Below are 20,286 nucleotides of genomic sequence, written 5' to 3'. Positions count from 1 at the left end.
GAAAAAAGAACCATGACATATTAACAGTATGCAAGAGAGCCTGGTCCCTGATAGTAAGGAGGACTTTCTCACGGGCTTATATTTTATTCATAATTTTTTCTACCATTAAGGTGTGTGACAGGCTTGACCTTGGGTTTTGGAGCTCTTCTGGGTTGGAGGGCATCCTTGGAGTAGAGGAAGTAGGTCTTATCCTTCTCCCAGGCAGAGACTAAAGCCACCTCTGCCTTCCTTCCATTCTTCAGCTACCTGGGTCATGCTGGAACTGGCACCACCCTCCTCGGGCAGGCAGGGGGTGGAGGCAGCCATGGGTTCTGGCCGTGTCCCCCAGGTGAGCTGTTTCTGACTGCAGGTATCACAGAGAAAGCTTTGAAGAGCTGGCAAAACCAACCCCTTGCTTTCTTTGCAGGATGATGAAGATGCTAGTGCTCGGGCAGTTAAAAGCAAACTCGGAAGGTTTGTATTTGAAGAATATGCTCCGAGGAGGACAATGCCATTAATGATCCTCAGCTGGATCTAAGTTTGTTAATATTCCAAATACCTTAGAATAGTTCAGCAGCACATGTCTAATTTGAAGTAATTTATTCTGTTAATATTTTGGTTTTCTGCTGCCAGGAACTCTGGGCATATGGCATTCCCCTAAGGCATGAAGAAGGAAACCATTATGGGTGATAATAAGGAACACACATTCATTGGTATGTTTAACATCTTGGCTTGAAGATGAAATTCTAAGCCATGAATCCCAGTGGCTTCCCAGCTGTGTACAGGTTAAAGTACATTTCCCCGTGGCTGCTCTATTTATTCTAATAATGTGATGTCTCTGGGAGCCAGTCTGCACCTTGGCTTTATGACAGTGATAAGGATCCCCTGGGAGCTGGCTAAAAATACAGATTCCTGGATTCCACCTAAGCCCTGGAAATCTGCTTTGTAACAACTGCTCCAGATAATTCTTATCTGCCAAGCTTGGGAAACATTGCATTTTGGAATCTTGAGAGGAAAGTGACGTTATAGGGAATCCTCCTGTCTTTGGGCTGACCTCTTCCACCCGGAATGACAAATGTCTGTCCCCAGAAAGAAAGGAGCAAGCATTCTCCATACCTGGGATGTCACTGTGCATGAAATCTGTACCAGAACCTTCACGGTCCTCATTTGGCTTTACTAGTGACTCAGAGTTTTCTTTTTTTCTTAGGACAAAGGATGTTTAATACCTGCCGTCCCTTCAGAGAGGTTTCTATTTTAAATGCAGAGCTTGGAAATCCGGGGAACCCTATGAAACATTTGGGGTTGAAATGGGTAGAGGCCTCTGGTAACAGCTGCATGATTCAGTTACCCTTAAAAGTCATAATTTGCCACACCCTATTTCCTCATCAGACACATAGGGGTCTGTAAAGGGGACAGACTAGTCACAAGTACAGTGCATTTATGTGGCATACCTAGTGAACACAATAAAATACCCCTCCTGTAAAAAACGTTTTCACCCGCTATTAAATAAAAATCCCCAGTTGGAAGGTTCTATTAAATGAGGTTTGGAAGTTCAAATTGGCCTCTTCTGTTCTAAAGCATGGGCTTCTCCAAGCAATAACTTTAAAAATCTCACCCACAAGTGAATTTGTGATCATGTCAGCAAATGGGTTTATTTTTTTTTTTAAAGATTTTATTTATTTATTTGAGAGACAGAATGAGAGATAGAGAGCACAAGAGGGGGGAGGGTCAGAGGGAGAAGCAGACTCCCTGCTGAGCAGGGAGCCCGATGTGGGACTCGATCCTGGGACTCCAGGATCATGACCTGAGCTGAAGGCAGTCGCTTAACCAACTGAGCCACCCAGGCGCCCCCAAATGGGTTTATTTTGACTTGACTTAATGATCAGGAGAACCAGACAAGTTAATTAGAATTTTTTATTATTTTTTTTTAATTTTTTAGAATTGACCAAACAGGTTGTTTGACAATTTTTTTTTGATTTGTCAACATTGTGTCAAATGAATCAAAATGGCTAAAATTGGGATGCCTGGCTGGCTCAGTCATTAAGTGTCTGCCTTCGGGTCAGGTCATGATCCCGGGGTTCTGGGATGGAGCCCTGCATGGGGCTCCCTGCTCTGAGGGGAACCTACTTCTCCCTCTGCCTGCCACTCCCCCTGCTTGTGCTCTCTCTTGCTCTCTCTCTCAAATAAATAAATAACATCTTTAAAAAAAACAGCTAAAATTTATGAGACGAAAGGAAGCCTGAGTTTTAAACTAAAGATATATTTTTTAAGATTTTATTTATTTATTTGAGAGAGAGAAAGAGAGAACGAGCAGTGGGGAGAGGCAGAGGGAGAGAGAGAGAAAAACAGACTCCCTGCTGAGCAGGAAGCCTGATGTGGGGCTCCATCCCAGGACCCCAGAGATCATGACCTGAGCCGAAGGCAGACTGACTCCTAACTGACTGGGCCATTCAGGCGCCCCTAAACTCAAGATATTTTTGGCACTCTTCATGGCATTGACACAGAATTTCCACCCATCTCATTCAAGGGCACTGTGTTGTTTCACTCAGAGTTTGCTCTTTATAGGCTTTAATTTTTAATTCCTCAGACTTGATTTTCTCTTAAGTTGTACATTTCTTTTCATTAAAACAAAAACAAAACTTTTTTTTCTTCCAGCCCTAGGAGGAAGAAATGGAGGAGAGAAGAGGAGAAATTCAGCCTCTGAATCACCTGGATATAGGGGCCTGAGGCTTACCTCTTTAAGAAAAAGAATGCAAAAACCCCTCCCTTCTGCAAATATTTTACAATTGTATGACCGCGTGTATGATCATGTGACTCTTGGAAGGAGCCCCTGCCAGGGAAGGACTCAAGCTGAAGCTTCATAAGCTTTCTTGTAAACAGTCTCTGCCTGCCTTCACCTTTTTGTCTTCTGAATTTGAACACTATCAATTTTATTCCCTACTCTCAAAAATTATACATTTCTGAATGAGTAGATGAATACAGGCATTTCCATGCCCAGGTAAAAGATATTTTGAGAAATGCAGAAACATATTCTCCCGTGAGTCTCCTGATGCTAATGGGCTCCAGGACAAGCCAGCTTTACCATTCCTCTTGTCTTTCCAGGATTTTGCAACTGGGCATGTTTCCACAGCATCCCTTATTTTTTTCTGGCAGGACAGAAAGGGCCCAGGACAGGGGATTGGGAGATTGGGGTTCTAGTCCCAACTTCACAACTACAGAGAGGGCTGGGGCAGAAGCAGCAGTGGGTGAGCTGCATAATTCCCCAGGAGAGGCTGAGGCCTGGGGAGAGCAATGTGGCTGCTGACCCCAGGGGGTACAACTGGGTCCTCCTACAGCAAGAACTCCAAGTCCAGGGCTCTTTCCGCTGTACTCCCCCTTCTTGTATCTTCCTCTAGCCGTGCATTCTTGGGAAAATGATTTCTGACCCTTCTGATGTTTGGTTTCTTCCTCTGTACAAGAAAGGGCTAGAACCAGATAACCCATAAATTCCTTTCAGTTGAGTATTTTCTGATTCTCTGGCTGTTTTTCCTTTTTGGTCATCCTGATGGGCATGCAGCTCCTGGATGACCTGGTTGAGCCCTAGTGCCCAGCACAGGGTTTGCTGAATGCCTTGAGTGGAACAGAGATTTCACAACGTAAAGCTTCAAGGTGGGGCACTGAGCGGAATGGCTTTCACCTTGGCCCATGACTCATCTCTTCAACTTTGTTAATTTGATAAGCACAGGGCCAGAAGGGTCCTGAGAGGGCACTCACAGCCCTGTTTCATGACAGAGATGAAGAAACTAAGACCCAGAGACCCTCCCGAGGCTGCTTCACAAACACTACTGACAACATTTTGGAACACGGGTGCCCTAATTTTCTCCACTGCACTATTCCCAGCCTCTGGATTGCTTTGAGGCAGTCATTGCTGGTCCTCAAGTGTCTCCGTTTGGTTCTAATAGAACCACACTGGGAAACTCGTCTGTCTTGTCCACAGAACAGACCCAGGTAAAGATTCCTCTTGGGATCCATGTTGAGGTTATTCTTATTTATCTGACGTGGAGGTTCTATTGCTTCTATATTCAAATTAAAATGTGATTTAGTTTAAGAACACATTTCCTTATACTTTTCTGATGTCTGTAACTCCTGGCCACCACCATAAACATAAGGGACATCAGTTATTTTAATTTTGCTTCTAGAATTTTCTCCTGCCACTAAAAGATCACAGGTAAGTACTCCCTCTGTGAATCCATCAAGTTACCCTCCTCCTTCTCTTCCTTACAAACTGGACTCTTCCCTTTGAAACCATCTTTGATGACCTGCACGTCCTCCCTTGGTCATGACAGGTTCAGTTTTGGGTGGTGCTCTCAGGCGGCTCCTCCCTGTCCTAGACAATCTCATTTAGACCTCCCAGTCACCCTTTGAAGCAGACAGTTTCTCCATTCGTCTGAAAGTGGAGCTATAACTTTCCCACATTTCTACAGTTAGTTGGTGGCAAGATCCAGAGAATCAATTTCTGATACAGCCACCTTTCTGCTATAGTCACAGCCACCTTCAGGACAAAATGTGAAGAATGCCATTATGCCCTTGAGACAACATATGTGAGAACTTAGAGGAAGGGATCCCTCTACTAGTGGAGGGTGGGAAAAGCTTAATGCAGAGACACTATTGGAGTCTGGGCTGGGAAGGCAGGGAAGGTGTTAGAGGCATAGATGAGGGGTAGGTCTTGTCTCAGGGGAGGATGGTCCATGTACAGGGGACGGGGTGTGGGCTAGTGTGGACCGTCATCATCAGCCTCAGCTGTACCAGCTTGGTTTGGCAGCCACTGAGTTGTGCATGTCAATTCACTCATTTATCACCGTGAGGACAAATGGCCTTTGCCATCATCTCCTCTTGCCCCTTCTTCATCTATAAATAAATTATGCTTCCGTTCCCCTATGTATGCATTTCTCTTTTTTCTCTCCTTTTGTAGAAATAGACTTCGTAAAGTATGTATCATGAAAGGTAACAGGTATTACCTATGTAACTTGAAAGGTAAAATTCCACCATTTATTTAGCAGCTAGCCTTGGTCTCCATGTTAAGAACTCTTTAATGGGCAAGAACATTTTCTCCTCATTATCACCTCCTCAAGTTGAATAGAACTAGGAGGCCTAGACTTGGCCCTGGGGGTTTTTCAAGATGATAATGAGGCAGCATTTTGTTCAACTTGTGCCTTATTTTAAGCTCTTGGTGTATTTGCTTCGTTATCTCCACCAGATTTTAAGTTGTTTCAGCAAGGATTATGTCATTTCAAATTTGAATTCCTCACTGTGCTGAGCTCGTGTCTGGCACATAGTAGGTGCTCAGGCAGTCTGAGATCCAGGGTGGGGTTTCCAAAATTTTCCTGATGATAGAATCAAAGAGATGTGAAGAGAATAAGGATTATTCTACCTTCTGGGCAGCAATAACTTATAATTCATATAAGATTGATTTATATGTATTTGTAATGGAGATTTTTTTTTCTAGGGCCAGGAATATGTTCTTTCTTTCATTTTCTTTCTTTCTTTCTTTCTTTCTTTCTTTCTTTCTTTCTTTCTTTCTTTCTTTCTTTTCTTTCCTTCCTTCTTTCTTTCATTTTCTTTCTTTCTTTCTTTCTTTCTTTCTTTCTTTCTTTCTTTCTTTCTTTCTTTCTTTCTTTCTTTTCTTTCTTTCTTTCATTTTCTTTCTTTCTTTCTTTCTTTCTTTCTTTCTTTCTTCCTTTCTTTCTTTCTTTCTTTTTCTTTTTAAGATTTTATTTATTTATTTGAGAGAGAGAGAGCAGGGGGAAGGGCAGAGGGAGAGGGAGAGAAGCTCAAGCAGACAGAGAGGAGCCTGACTCAGGGCTCCATCCCACAACCCTGAGATCATGATCTGAGCCAAAACCAAGAGTTAAACCTTAACTGACTGAGCCACCCTGGTGCCCTTCTAGGGCCAGGAATATTTCTGTTCATTCTACCTGGACACTGTCTGGGAGATCTAGGTGCTAATCAGAAGGTTGCTTGGTGAATGTGGAGTCTGAGCAATAAGTAGCTGAGAATCCTGAGGGTTATTTCATCCAGGTTTTGGTGAAGCCTGAACAAGCACACTGCTTTAGGGATAGATATACCATCACCTACCACATTTACCCCCAAAGGTCTGCCATATTATCAGATTCTGGCACACCTTCCTGGCAGCTTGGTGTCAGCAGCTTGAGATACAATCTGTTTGTACACTAAATTGAAGATAGAACTACTTGTTTTTAAATTGTTCATTCTGAGGTTAGTCTTATATTTCCATCTGGGCTGCTGGACAGTGTCCAATCGTGTAGTGTGCATGAATATTAATTTATTTATTGAGTTTTAAATTTTAATTTCATTATAGTTAACATACAGTGTTATATTAGTGTCAGGTGTACAATATAGTGATTCAACAAGGGTGTGCATGACTTTAAGAAGAGAAGGTGTGGTGAGCAGCCTTTTTACCACATCTCATTTAATTCTCTAGACTACCCTGTAGACAGAGCTGGGATTTGAACCTGGCTGATTCCAAAGCCCATAATCCTTACCCTACATTATACTGCCTCCCCATGGACACTCAGTGTCTTCTATGACCTCACTCCCATCCATCAAAATGGCCTCACCTCTTTCTGCTCATGCCTCCCTCTAGGAATGCCCAACTGCTCTAAACTCCCTGTATGTGCTGCCCTGTGTCTGATCCAAAGGCAGAAGGGTCTGGCTGTACTAGACCTGTTTGGCTGAGATTGGAGTACTCAGAACCAGGAAGATAACAATGTTACAGTAGGAGTGGGTAAAAGGGAGTATAAATTTATTATGGGCCATGCACACTACATAATAGATCGTTAATACAGGTTGTTTCATTTAATCCTCCCTGATTGTCTCATGCAGTATCAGCAAGAGGGTATGTATGTAAGGGTCAAGAATTTAGACTCCAGAGCCAGTTTTCCCAGATTCGAATCCCAGCTTTGCTGCTGCTGCTTCTGCTTCTTCTTCTTTTTAAAGATTTTATTTATTTATTTGAGAGTGAGCGAGAGAGAGAGAGAGAGAGAGAGAGCAAGAGCACAAGAGCTGGGGTAGGGAGAAGCGGACTCTCGGCTGAGCAGAGAGCCCAACATGGGGCTCAATCCCAGGATGCTGGGATATGACCTGAGCCAAAGGCAGCCGCCCAACCGACTAAACCACCCAGGCGCCCCCCAGCTTTACTTCTTACCAGTTGCATGACTGCAGACAGGTCACTTACCCTGTCTCTGCCTTATTTTGCTTCTGCAGAAAATGGGAATGATAATAATTAAATTTGCCTCATTAGATTGTAATGAGGATCAAATCAACAGTGTCCGGCTCATGGTAAACTCTTTCCAAGGGTTAGCTATTATTAGTACCCCAATTTTAGAGATAAGCGATCTCAGCTTGAAGAGTCACTTATTCAAGGTCACACAATTAGCAAATGGTTCCACTGATTTTTAAACCCAGGTCTTCCTACTTCCAAAGATCCTATTATTACTAAAACGTATCACAGTGTTCATGAGGGTAATTAAGACAATGCGCTTTTCAGAAGGGGGTCTATATCTTAGGTCTGTGCTCCCAAGAAAAAGATGAAATATTAGGGGGTTAAAAAAGAATGGTTTTGAGATGAATCATAAAAAATTGCTCTCAGTTTACCTACTTTTCATAGTCTAGCATCATCTCCTGGGGTCATGGAAATACAGTTTGATCATCTGGGACCAAATGGCTGTAAATACGCAAACCCTACATAAAGATTAACCTTTGTTGTGAAATTGTGCCAATTTTACAGCAAGAAACCTGGGCATAAGGAGGTTTAGTACAGGCCCCTAGTGGAATGGACTATTCAAAAGTGAGATATGTGTGTGAGGCACACACATGGAGAAAGCATTTTTGGTGGGAGGCAGACAGCATGAATCAATCTAGAGCCAAGAGGCCAGCTTGGAACTAGAAGCTGACTGCTTATATTGCTTGTACTAGAAGAGGGCAAAGAGACTGAGGGCAACTACAGAGAGTAGGGGGGAGCATAGGTGGGGGGGCAGTCATAGTAAGGATAAGATAGGAACTTTCATGGCTGGAGGAAGTATCAATAGCCATGTCCTTTCTGGTGAGGAATATGACCCCATATATCAAATACTTCAAAAATGGGCCTTTTTTACTTTTAACACTGTCTCCTAGGACATAATAAATGATGGCCAAAGATTTGTATTTATCACAGTGTTATTAAAAATAGGAAAAATTGGGGGATGGTCTATTTTAAAATAAATTGATAAGATGAAATAGTACATAGCCATTAATAGTAATTTTAGGAATTTTTTTAACTCTATGGGAACAAGGATCTTTTATAGCTCATTCAAATCTGTGTTTTCCTTGCTTAAGACAATGCCTGACACATAAAAAAACTCAATATTTACTAAAGAAATAAATATAACATTAAGTGCAGAAAAAAAATCACCCAAGGACACGAAACTGAATCTCTTGCTTTGAAAAGAATTCTGATCATTGAAAAGGAAGTATTAAAAATTCCTCCATATGCAGTGCATAGAAATGTCGAATCATTATGTTGTACGCCTGAAACTAACATAATGTTGTATGTCAATTACACTTAAATTAAAAAAAATGTCTCCACATTAAATGTGCCTCCACACTGACCTTGGATTAGATCTTGGAATAGAAAAAGGACATTCATTGTCAAGCCATGAAGACATGGAAGACATGTTGCTAAGTGAAAAGTCAATCTGAAGATTACGTACCGTATGATTTCAACGAGATGAGATTTCAGAGAAGGCACAACTAGAGAGATAGTAAAAAGATCGCTGATTGGGGTGCCTGGGTGACTCAGTTGGCTAAGCGGCCAAACTCTTGATTTTGGCTCAGGTCATGATCTCAGGATCTCAGGGTCGTGGGACTGAGTCCTGCGTCGGGCTCCCTGCAGTCTGCTTTTCCCTCCCCTCTGCTCCTCCCCAGTTCATGCTCACACTCTCTCTTTCCCTGTCTCTCAAATAAATAAATAAATAAATAAATAAATAAATAAAATCTAAAAAAAAGAAAAAAGATCATTGATTGTCAGGGGTTCTGGGGGAGAAGGAGAGGGATAAATCTTTAGGGCCCCGAAATTGTTCTGTATCATACTGTTATGGGTGATACATGTCATTAGGTATTTGTCAAAACTCAGAATTACACAACACAAAGAGTGAACCTTAATGCAAACTGTGAATTTTAGCTAATAATAATGTATCAATATTGACTCATTATTTTAACAAATGTACCACATTCATGCAAGATGTTAAAAATAGGGGAAACTGTGTGCTAGGGGTGCAGGGTAGGGATGGGACTGGTATGTGGGACTTAGGCTACCTGCTCGATTTTTCTGGAAATCCAAAACTGTACCCCAAGTTAGTTGATTATTTTTTTAATAGAAAGAACATAAGTAGAAAAGCTGGTGAAATCTGAATAAAGTCTGGATTTTAGTTCATAGTAACGTACTGATGTTAACGTCTTAGTTTTGACAAATGCACCATAGTTACGCAAGATGTTAACATCATGGGAAACTAGGTGAAGAGTATAATGAGAACTCTCTGTACTATCTTTGTCACTTTTTTGTGAATCTAAAATTAATCCAAAATGACAAGTTTATTTAAAAAAGAATGCCTTCCAGCAAGTACCAGTCAGGCCTCCTGGCTAACAGCCCCCCATGCCCTGGTGCTGCCTTCAGGCCAGGGGCACTGTGACGGACACTGTGGCTGTTCTGGTGGCCAGGAGGAGATGATAAAGGGACAATCAAGTGCCCGCACTCCAGTTCTGGACTTGAGATCATAGCCACGGCCCCCAAGTTCCTAAGAGATGAAGTTAAAGTGGTCTAAACCACGAAAGCAAGACCCAACAAAGGATGTATACAAATGTCATCATCTGTTTTTGGAAATACATACAAGTGACCAAGGAATGGAACCTGCGGTTGTACCCTTCTAACCTTAAGTCTCTTATGTCCCCTCAGAGAATCTTTCTTTCCTTCTGTCCTTCCACATTTATTGGGCTACTGCCTTGGACCCTGAGGAGTCTTCCAAGGAGCAAGACAGATGTGAGCCCTGCCCTCAAGCACACTAAAACTGGGCTTTCAATGGTTAGAGTGTTTGCCCCTAACCTGATGCCTGCTCTCATCTTGAATGACCTCAGCGCTGGTTTTACTTTTTTTTTTTTTTTTTTTTTTAAGTAATCTCTAATGCCCATCATGGGGCTGAAACTCACAACCCGGAGATCAAGAGTTGCACGCTCCACCAGCTAAGCCAGCTGGGCGCCCCTATTATTTGTGTGTGTGTGTTTTTTAAAAATATTTTATTCATTTATTTGACACGGAGAGAGAGTACAAGCTGCAGGGAGAGGGAGAAGCAGGCCTCCCGCGGAGCAGGGAGCCTGACGCGAGGCTCGATCCCAGGATCCCGGGATCATGACCTGAGCCCAAGGCAGACGCTTAACGCCTGAGGCACCCAGGCGCCCCTTATTTGTTGTTTTTTTACCACGTTTTCCTGGGTCACAAGCAGAGTTGCCAGTACCACCCTGTGCTGTGCCACAAGATTTCAAAACGACAGGCTTGTCTCTGCTTTGCGATATTTTATCGGTGGCTGTCACCTCTGGAATTGGTGTCTTAAGGACTTCTTTAAAAACCCATCAAAATGTCATTATCTTTCCTTTGAAAAGAACAGTAGCCACGTAGGAAGGCCAGAGGGGTGGGGAGGAGCAGTCATTTAGCTGTGGCCATATAAAGTGCTGAGTTTCACACTAGGACTCCTGAGCTTTGGCTCACACCAAACTGGCCCTGAGATTGGCTCATGGAAGTTCAAAGAGGAGAATTCTTTCTGGGGTCCCACGCCCAGCTTTGGCTCTCAGGATCACATGCCGGACTGTTAACCACTATCTAGCATCACTGCCTACATGTTTCATCTGTCTCATCTGAGGAGCAAGGGCAGGAGACCTATTCTTAGAGTGTGCTTTATTCGGTTGGTCAGTGAGGTAGTGCAGAGCAAAGTACACAATTTCTCCCGGCCCACCCGCCACCCCTGGTCAGGGGCAGGGGATGATGGTGGTGGTGCTAGGCATAAAGAATGTGACAGAATCGTATTTTGAAGTATTCTTTGACCTCAAGGCATTCTCAGTCTGTTTAGGAGGTGAGTCTGTCTACCTGACCCCAAGCATCTGAGCAAGGTTCACATTTGCTGGTCCACTTCTGCCTCTGACAGATGGGCAGGAACAGTTTCTCTGAGTGTGGGAGCACAGGGGTTCTAATGGACAGCCTGGGAGTGAGGGGCTTGAGCTGGAATGTGGGTCATGACGTGGCTGGGCCCCAGGCACAGGGCTGATTTCATGGGCCCATGACCTGTGATGCCCCACAGACTCCGTGCTGAGGAGGGCCTCACACTAGGTTTAATGCTCTGCTGTCTCTGTCTTGAAATTATTAATAAATTTCAACAAGGATTTTAATTTTGCACTGGGCCCCTATCTTAGTCTGTTTGGGCTGCTATAGCAAAATACCATAGACTAGATGGCTTATAAACAACAAAAACTTATTTTTCACTGTTCTGGAGGCTGGAGGTGTGAGATCAGGGAGCCAGCATGGTCGGGTGAGGACCCTCTTCTGGGTTGCAGACTTCTCGTTGTGTCCTCATGGGGTGGGATTTCTCTGGGGCCTCTTTTATAACAATCCCACTCATGAGGGCTCTGCCCTTATGACTTAATCATTTCCCAAAGTTTCCACCTTCCAGTGCCATCACATTGGGCATTAGGATTTCAACATATGAATGTGGTGGTGAAGGGGAGACCCATTCAGAGCATAGCAGTCCCACAAATTATGTAGCCAGTCCTGGCCATGTGCAGTAAGTACAGGAGGATCAGACAGATCGGGGTTCAGATTTGGACTCAGCTCCTTTTTAGCTGTGAGATCATGAGCAAATCTTTACTTAAATCTCTGAGCTCTGGTGTCCTCATCTGTTAAATGGACATCCTTCCTCATTAGGAGAAACATTTAAATGAGAAAACAACTTAAAGAACTAGATTGGTACCAGGCACACAGTAAATATCTTGCTATCCATGCAAGCAGCCATCCATCCAATCATCCATCTATTCATCCATCTGTTCAGATATCCAACAAATATGTACTGTTTGCCTGTTTGTGCAAAGCAGTATGCTAGGGTGCAGTTTTGAGGGTGCAGAATTGAAGAAAATGTGTTCTCAGATAGCTTACAGTGACATAGAAGAGATAAGATCCCTCCTTCCACAATGGTCCCTACCAGCAAAATTAGAATATAGTATCATTTTGGGGACGGGTTATTATTTGCCTGGAGATAGGGAGGAGTAAGAGGGAAGTAAGGTGTAAAAGTTAGGGATGAGAAACTTCAATTTGTAACTTGGAATAGTCCGAGTCATTGAGAAAAGTTAACGGAGAGCATTGACAAGTGTAATCTCATTTTAACAAGTACCCCAGGGAGGGAGAGGGTGATAACATGGATGAAGGGAGACAGAGGAAGAAGGCTCTGGATGGGATAGAGGGGCAGCAGAGTTACAGCTCCAGGAGTAAGATAAGAGCAAAACTGGATCCAATGATTGGAGAGAATACAAAATGTAACACTTCCATTGTCAAACCAAGCAGCAGGTTTTAAATAATAACAGATTTCTGGTTTTAACCACAGCAGTTTTTATCAGGTTAAGCATGAAAGCAGATTAGCAATGCACATACATGGGGAAATTTACCATCTTGGTTTAATAAACGAGTTTATGTGCTGTGTTGAAACAGTGCAACTTCCTTAATCCAATATCTGATGAAAGAGCAAGGATAGAAGAATTAATTTACCACACACTAATTAAAGAGGGGTATGCACTGTATATACGATGAAAGTCTCTGAAATGAATATTTGATAAACAATATCTGGTAAATTAAAAACCTGAAATGTTAAATTAAATGCAAATTAAAAATCTGGAATGTTAAATTAATTAAATACAGAAAACTGCATCAAATAACATTACAGGTCTCAGTTAAATTGGGAAGAAAAAAAAGCCAAGTTACTCAGCATTACATCTTGCCAGCATGCACTCTTGACTCACCTGTTGGGAATAAATGAGGGTGACAGGAGCTTCAGATTTATCCATGAATTTAAATGTCACACACACACAGACATTTTTGGGTACTTTTGACTTGTGAAGCTAAGTGGGGCATAAAATGGACTTTTTTCTTCATCATTGAAGAGATGCTAAGAGATTCATTCAAATCACTGGATCTTCCTCTAGCTTGAGAAAAGGACAGCCATATTGTTCCATAAAGGGACCCTCTAAGGCGGAGTGGTTCACACTGTGTGGTGGCTGAGTTTATGTTTGGTGTGCAGTAGAAGAGTGAGCTTGGAGAATCAGGCTCAGAATGTTCCTGGAAACTTGCCTCTTTCTGTGGCTTTGCTGTGAATGAAAAACCAAAATGCCCTGGTTGCCTCAGAGGCATGAGCTCCACTGCCCTGTAAAGAAATCTAATGGGTGGAGTCAGCCATATTTTCTTGTGTTTCCTGAAAATGGGTGATGCTTCTAAGCCATCATCTATTGTCCTCTGACTCTTGATTTGGACACAGGATCAATCCCAGTAGGTCCTTTGGATATGGAATTGTGCTCCCACCACTGACTATTGAGGTGTTCTGGGCAAGACACTCATTTTCCCTTTTCCTGTTTCCTCCCCCGTTGGATGAGGCTCGCGATGCTGACACCAAGAGAGCCGTTGGCAGGAATAACAAATCAACCCGAGTGCTTCATGATTTTCGTTTTAACTTCTGCAAATTAACCAGCATTAACCAGCTGTCATAAATTGCCGAAGTCATTTTTTAGTCTAAGCCTCTAGGTATCTATGTTATGAACACTTGAGATACAGTGTTTTATTTCTGGGGGAAAAAAGGTATATTTAGTGAATGGGAAACTTTATAGAATAGATTATTTTTGCCTTCCTTTGGGTCACATTGTACCTTGCTCATATCTCCATTTTAGCACTTACACTGTATTGCAATTATTTTAAGAACCTTGTTAATTGTAAAAATTGATTTAAAACACCACCAGTAATATGTGAGAGAATTCTCTTTATTTTAGTTTTTTTAGAGAGGGAAAGACAGCAAGTGAGGTGGGGGGAGGGGCCGAGGAAGAGGGAGAAGCAGACTCCCCGCTGAGCAGGGAGCCTGACTTGGGACTCAATCCCAGGGATCCAGGGTCATGACCTGAGCTGAAGGCAGATGCTTAACTGACTGAGCCACCCAGGCACCCCTAGAAACATAATTTTTAAGAAAAAAATTATGTTGTTTTGTGCTGTATCTATTGGCAACTTTTTTTTTTTTAAGTGTAAAATGTCTTGGAGAATCTTGTATCATTGAATCATAATGTATTTCATTTTTTCTTTACTGCTGCACAGCATATGCTGTGGCTGTATTGTAACTTATTTAACTATTTCTATATTGGTGGCATTTATGTTGTTTCCAATTTTTCTGCTAACAAATAAAGCTGCACTCCTTGGCCTCATCCTTTTGTCTAGTGTTTCTTAAATAGTTCTATTTATTTCTCTGTTTCTAGTGCTTAGTACAGTGCCTGGCATATAAAAGTGTCTAACAAATGTTTATGAATGAATGAGTCAGTGAATAAGTAAATAAATTAATTTAAGAATGATTTCATACTTATAAACACACCTACCATAATAAAATTTTGATTGATAGGAGTAAAATTGAGTCAAACAATGGTATTGTTAGGTATATTAAGAGATACTAAAATCAAAAAGTATCGTACCAGAGTTTCTATTTCTGACCGTATTCTATTTGAGGCTTAGAAAAAGAAATGATTTATGTGAAATTATAGCAGGTGTGCTTGGGAAATTTGCAGAATATAAAATATAAACAGTTAAGATAACCATGATTGATTCAAGATTCAAAATGACTTTATCAGTTGAAGTATGGGATGGGGGAAAAATCTCCCAAGATAAAGCCCTTTGGAACACCTGCACTATCAGGCAGCTGCCATGCCCCTTCAGTATATACTAAAGAGATCGATAGATGTGTCCCTCCCTGCTGTCAGGAAGCTTGGAGGGAAATTTCTGAATTTGGACACAAGTCTTAGGTAGAATTCCATATTAGGGAAAAAAGATGTTGGGGTTTAAGTTGACTGTTGCCTCAATAGGCAACAATAACACCAATTATGGAAGCAAATAAAGCTACTGTGGCTACAATAGCATTTGTAAAAATAATATCCACATAATCCAGAGTAGAAATCCCACTGACTTTGGAGTGTGTCCAGTGTGGCTCAGCCTTAGGCCCCGTGTGCAACTGGTAGCTAATATAATCTTAACTGGTGCCTATGGCTGAAATTCCAGGTGAAGGGCTCAGGGGAATCTCTTTGGAAGGGGAGGGCTTTTGAATTGAGTCTTCAAGGGGAGAAAAGGTAGCTCATAGAAGAAAAGGCATAAATAGGAGGAGGAGCAAGATGGTGGAGGAGTAGGAGACCTAAATTTCGTCTGGTCCCAGGAATTCAGCTAGATAGGGATCAAACCATTCTGAACACCTATGAACTCAACAGGATACTGAAGAAAAGAATAGCAACAACTCTCTGAACAGAAAAGCAACCACTTTCTGGAAGGTAGAACGTGCAGAGAAGTGAATCCGAGGCGATATTCGGGAAGATAGACCGCGGAGGGAGGGGCCCCCGTCAGCCGCTACCAGCAAGTGATAGAGCCGCGAGCACAGAATCGGAACTTTTAGAAGTCGGCTCCACCGAGGGACGTCGCTCCAGTGGCTAAGCGGGGGTGGGGGGGTGGGGGGGTGGAACCCTCACGGGACAGTGTGGTCTCAGGACCTTCGGGGTCACAGGAAGACTGCGGGTGACTGAGTGCGGCAGAGCTCCCAGGTATCGGAGCGGGGAAGCCGGCTGCAGAGATGGAGCTGAGGCACGGGCTCTCAGCTCGGGGTTGCCATAAACTGTGATTGGTGACAGTTGGGCCACTGCTTCTCCAGCAAGGACCCAACAAATGGCAGATCCTGGGAGACTCCTCTCCTGCGAGGAGTGGCGCAGGAGTGCACTGCAGGGATCTTTTGGGTTTGAAGACTCCACACGGGGTCAGATGCCAGAGATAGAAATGCTCAGTCACAGACCGGGTGAGCATGGAGTGTGGCTGGAGACCAAGGAGACGGGAGTGACTGACTGCTTTTCTCTGGGGGTGCACTGAGGAGTGGGGCCCCAAGTTCTCAGCTCCTCCAGGGCAGAGACTGGGAGGCTGCCATTTTCACTCTCATCCTCCAAAGCTGTACGGAAAGCTTGCAGGGAACAAAAGCTGCGAGAGCAAACCTGAGCAGATTACTTAGCCCGGAGCAGCAAGGGCGGGGCAACTCCCCCTTCGGAAAAGTCATTTGGGAACCATAGCAACAGGCCCCTCCCCCAGAAGATCAGCAAGAACAGCCAGCCAAGACCAAGTTTACTGATCAATGAGAATGGCAGAATGCGAGCGCCAGGGGACTACAGCACCTAGAATTCATGGCTTTTTTCCCCCTGATTCTTTAGTCTTTCAAAATTAATTTTTTTAATTTTAATTTTAATATTTTTTCTTTTTCTATTTTTTTGAATTTTTCTTTTTCCTTTTTTCAACCAACATCTTATCAATCCCTTTTTTAAAAATCTTTTTTATTTTTCATTTTTAGAGTCAGATTCTATCCCTTCATTGTAGTTAAACTTATTTTTTGTATATGTATAAGTTGTTCTTTCTTTAAAATTTTGGGATACAGTTTCTTCTAACAGACCAAAATATACCCTAAATCTCTAGTGTATGGCTTTGTTCTAGTCTCCTGCCTGATCACATTCTCTCGCTTTTTTTTTTAATTTCTCTTCTTTCTTTTTTCAATCAACTTATCAATTCCTTTTATAAAATCTTTTATAATTTTCATCTCTACAGAATATTCCAAAACTTCATTGTATTTATGCTTATTTTTGTACATATATAAGTTTTTCTTTCTTCAAAATTTTGAGAGGCAGTTTCTTTTAACAGACAAAATATGCCTAAAATGTAGTGTGTGGCACTGATCTATTCACCAGCCTGATCATGTTTGATCATATTCTTTTTTTTCTTCTTTTTTTCACTTTTTTTTCTTTTTTCTTCCTTTCCCTTTCTTTTCCCCCGGTTTTGGGTCTCTTCTGATTTGTTTAGTGTATGTTTTTCAGGGGGCATTGTTACCCTGTTACCATTTTGTTCTCTCATTCATCTATTCTCCTCTGGACAAAATGACAAGATGGAAAAACTCACCTCAAAAAAAAGGAACAAGAGGCAGTACCGACTGCTAGGGACCTAATCAATACGGACATTAGTGAGATGTCGGAACATTCAGAATGACGATTATAAAGATACCAGCTGGGGTTGAAAAAACATGGAAGGTACTAGAGAAACCCCTTCTGGAGAAATAAAAGAACTAAAATCTAACCAAGTTGAAATCAAAAAGGCTATTCATGAGGTGCAATAAAAAATGGAGGCTCTAACTACCAGGCTAAATGAGGCAGAAGAGAGAGTTAGTGATATAGAAGACCAAATGATAGAAAATAAAGAAGCTGAGAAAAAGAGATAAACAATTACTGGATCACAAGGGCAGAATTTGAGAGAGAAGTGATTCCATAAGAGGAAACAATATTAGAATAATTGGGATCCCAGAAGAAGAAGAAAGAGAGAGAGGGGCAGAAGGTATATTGGAGCAAATTATAGCAGAGAACTTCCCTAATTTGGGGAAGGAAACAGGCATCAAAATCCAGGAGGCACAGAGAACCCTTCTCAAAATCAATAAAAATAGGTCAACACCCCGACATCTAATAGTAAAACTTACGAGTCTCAGAGACAAAGAGAAAATCCTGAAAGCAGCTTGGGACAAGAGGTCTGTAACCTACAATGGTAGAAACATTAGACTGGCAGCACACCGGGCAGGCCAGAAAGGACTGGCATGATATATTCAGAGCACTAAATGAGAAAAATATGCAGCCAGGAATACTATATCCAGTTAGGCTGTTATTGAAAATAGAAGGAGAGATAAAAAGCTTCCAGGACAAAACAAAAAACAAAACAAAACAAAACAATAAAAACTAAAAGAATTTGCAAACACCAAACGAGCCCTACAAAAAATATTGAAAGGGGTCCTCTAAGCAAAGAGAGATACTAAAAGTAACATAGACCAGAAAGGAATAGAGACAACATACAGTAACAGTCACCTTATAGGCAATACAATCACACCAAATTCATATCTTTCAATAGTTACCCTGAATGTAAATGGGCTAAATGTCCCAGTCAAAAGACACAGGGTATCAGATTGGATTAAAAAACAAGACCCGTCGATATGCTGCCAGCAAGAGACTCATTTTAGACCCAGGGACACCTCTAGATTGAATGTGAGGGGTAGAAAACCATTTATCATGCTAATGGACATCAAAAGAAACCTGGGGTGGCAATTATATCAGACAAATTAGATTTTAAACCAAAGACTATAATAAGAGATGAGGAAGGAAGGACACTATATCATACTTAAAGGGTCTATCCAACAAGAAGATCTAACAATTGTAAATATCTATGCCCCTAACATGGGGGCAGCCAATTATATAAGCCAATTAATAACAAAATCAAAGAAACACATTGACAACAATACAATAATAGTAGGGGACTTTAACATCCCCCCTCACTGAAATAGACAGATCATCTAAGCAAAAGATCAAAAGGAAATAAAGGCTTTAAATGACACACTGGATAAAATGGACTTCACAGATATATTCAGAACATTCCTTCCCAAAGCAACAGAATACACATTCTTCTCTAGTACCCATGGAACATTCTCCAGAATAGATCACATCCTAGGTCACAAATCAGGTCTCAACTGGTACTAAAAGATTGGGAACATTCCCTGCATATTTTCAGACCACAATGCTTTGAAACTAGAACTCAATCACAAGAGGAAAGTTGGAAAAAACTCAAATACATAGAGGCTAAAGAGCATCCTACTAAAGAATGAATGGGTCAACCATGAAATTAAAGAAGAACTAAAAAAATTCATGGAAACCAATGAAAATGAAACACAGCTGTTCAAAATCTTTGGGATGCAGCAAAGACAGTCCTAAGAGGAAAGTATATAGCAATACAAGCCTTTCTCAAGAAACAAGAAAGGTCTCAAATACACAACCTAACCTACACCTAAAGGAGCTAGAGAAAAAACAGCAAATAAAGCCTAAACCCAGCAGGAGAAGAGAAATCATAAAGATCAGAGCAGAAATCAATGCAATAGAAACCAAGAGAACAATAGAACAGACCAATGAAACTAGGAGCTGGTTCTTTGAAAGAATTAATAAGATTGATAAACCCCTGGCCAGATTTATCAAAAAGAAAAGAGAAATGACCCAAAAAATAAAATCATGAATGAAAGAGGAGAGTTCACAACCAACACCAAAGAGATACAAACAACTGTAAGAACATATTATGAGCAACTATATGCCAGCAAAGTAGATAATCTGGAAGAAATGGGTGCATTCCTAGAGATGTATAAACTACCAAAACTGAACCAGGAAGAAATAGAAAACCTGAATAGACCCAAAACCACAAAGGAAATTGAAGCAGTTATCAAAAATCTCCCAACAGACAAGAGCCCAGGGCCAGATGGCTTCCCAGGGGAATTCCACGAAACATTTAAAGAAGAATTAATACCTATTCTTCTGAAACTGTTCCAAAAAATAGAAATGGAAGCGAAACTTCCAAACTCATTTTATGAGGCCAGCATTACCTTGATCCCAAAATCAGACAAAGACCCCATCAAAAAGGAGAATTACAGACCAATATCCCTGATGAACATGGATGCAAAAATTCTCACCAAAATCCTAGCCAATAGGATCCAACAATACATTAAAAGGATTATTCACCACGACCAAGTGGGATTTATTCCTGGGCTGCAAGTTTGGTTTAACATCCACAAATCAATCAATGTGATACAATACATTAATAAAAGAAAGAACAAGAACCATATGATCCTCTCAATAGATACAGAAAAAGCATCTGACAAAGTACAGCATCCTTTCTTGATTAAAACTCTTCAGAGTGTAGGGATAGGGGGTACATACCTCACTATCATAAAAGCCATCTATGAAAAACCCACAGCGAATATCATTCTCAATGGGGAAAAACTGAGAGTTTTTCCCCTAAGGTCAGGAACATGGCTGGGATATCCACTATCAGAACTGCTATTCAACGTAGTACTAGAAGTTCTAGCCACAGCAATCAGACAACAAAAAGAAATAAAAGCCACCCGA

At 41.6% G+C, this 20,286-nt stretch overlaps 1 long non-coding RNA gene across 1 annotated transcript in view; it reads left to right on the top strand.

The window, feature by feature from the left end:
- Window positions 1–3,469, top strand: part of LOC141373470 (uncharacterized) — a 74,125-nt gene extending 70,656 nt beyond the window's left edge. The window contains exon 4 of the long non-coding RNA XR_012379526.1: window positions 2,635–3,469. This is a non-coding gene — a long non-coding RNA (uncharacterized lncRNA). The remainder of the gene's footprint in view (window positions 1–2,634) is intronic.
- The last annotated feature ends 16,817 nt before the right edge of the window (window positions 3,470–20,286 follow it).

The sequence above is a fragment of the Callorhinus ursinus genome, unplaced genomic scaffold (assembly GCF_003265705.2).
Source record: "Callorhinus ursinus isolate GAN/ISIS: 27379988/994484 unplaced genomic scaffold, GSC_fseal_2.0 scaffold1, whole genome shotgun sequence".
NCBI lineage: Eukaryota > Metazoa > Chordata > Mammalia > Carnivora > Otariidae > Callorhinus > Callorhinus ursinus.
The sequence above is the reverse complement of the archived record's forward strand: the minus strand, read 5'-3'. Positions and strand labels throughout refer to the sequence as shown.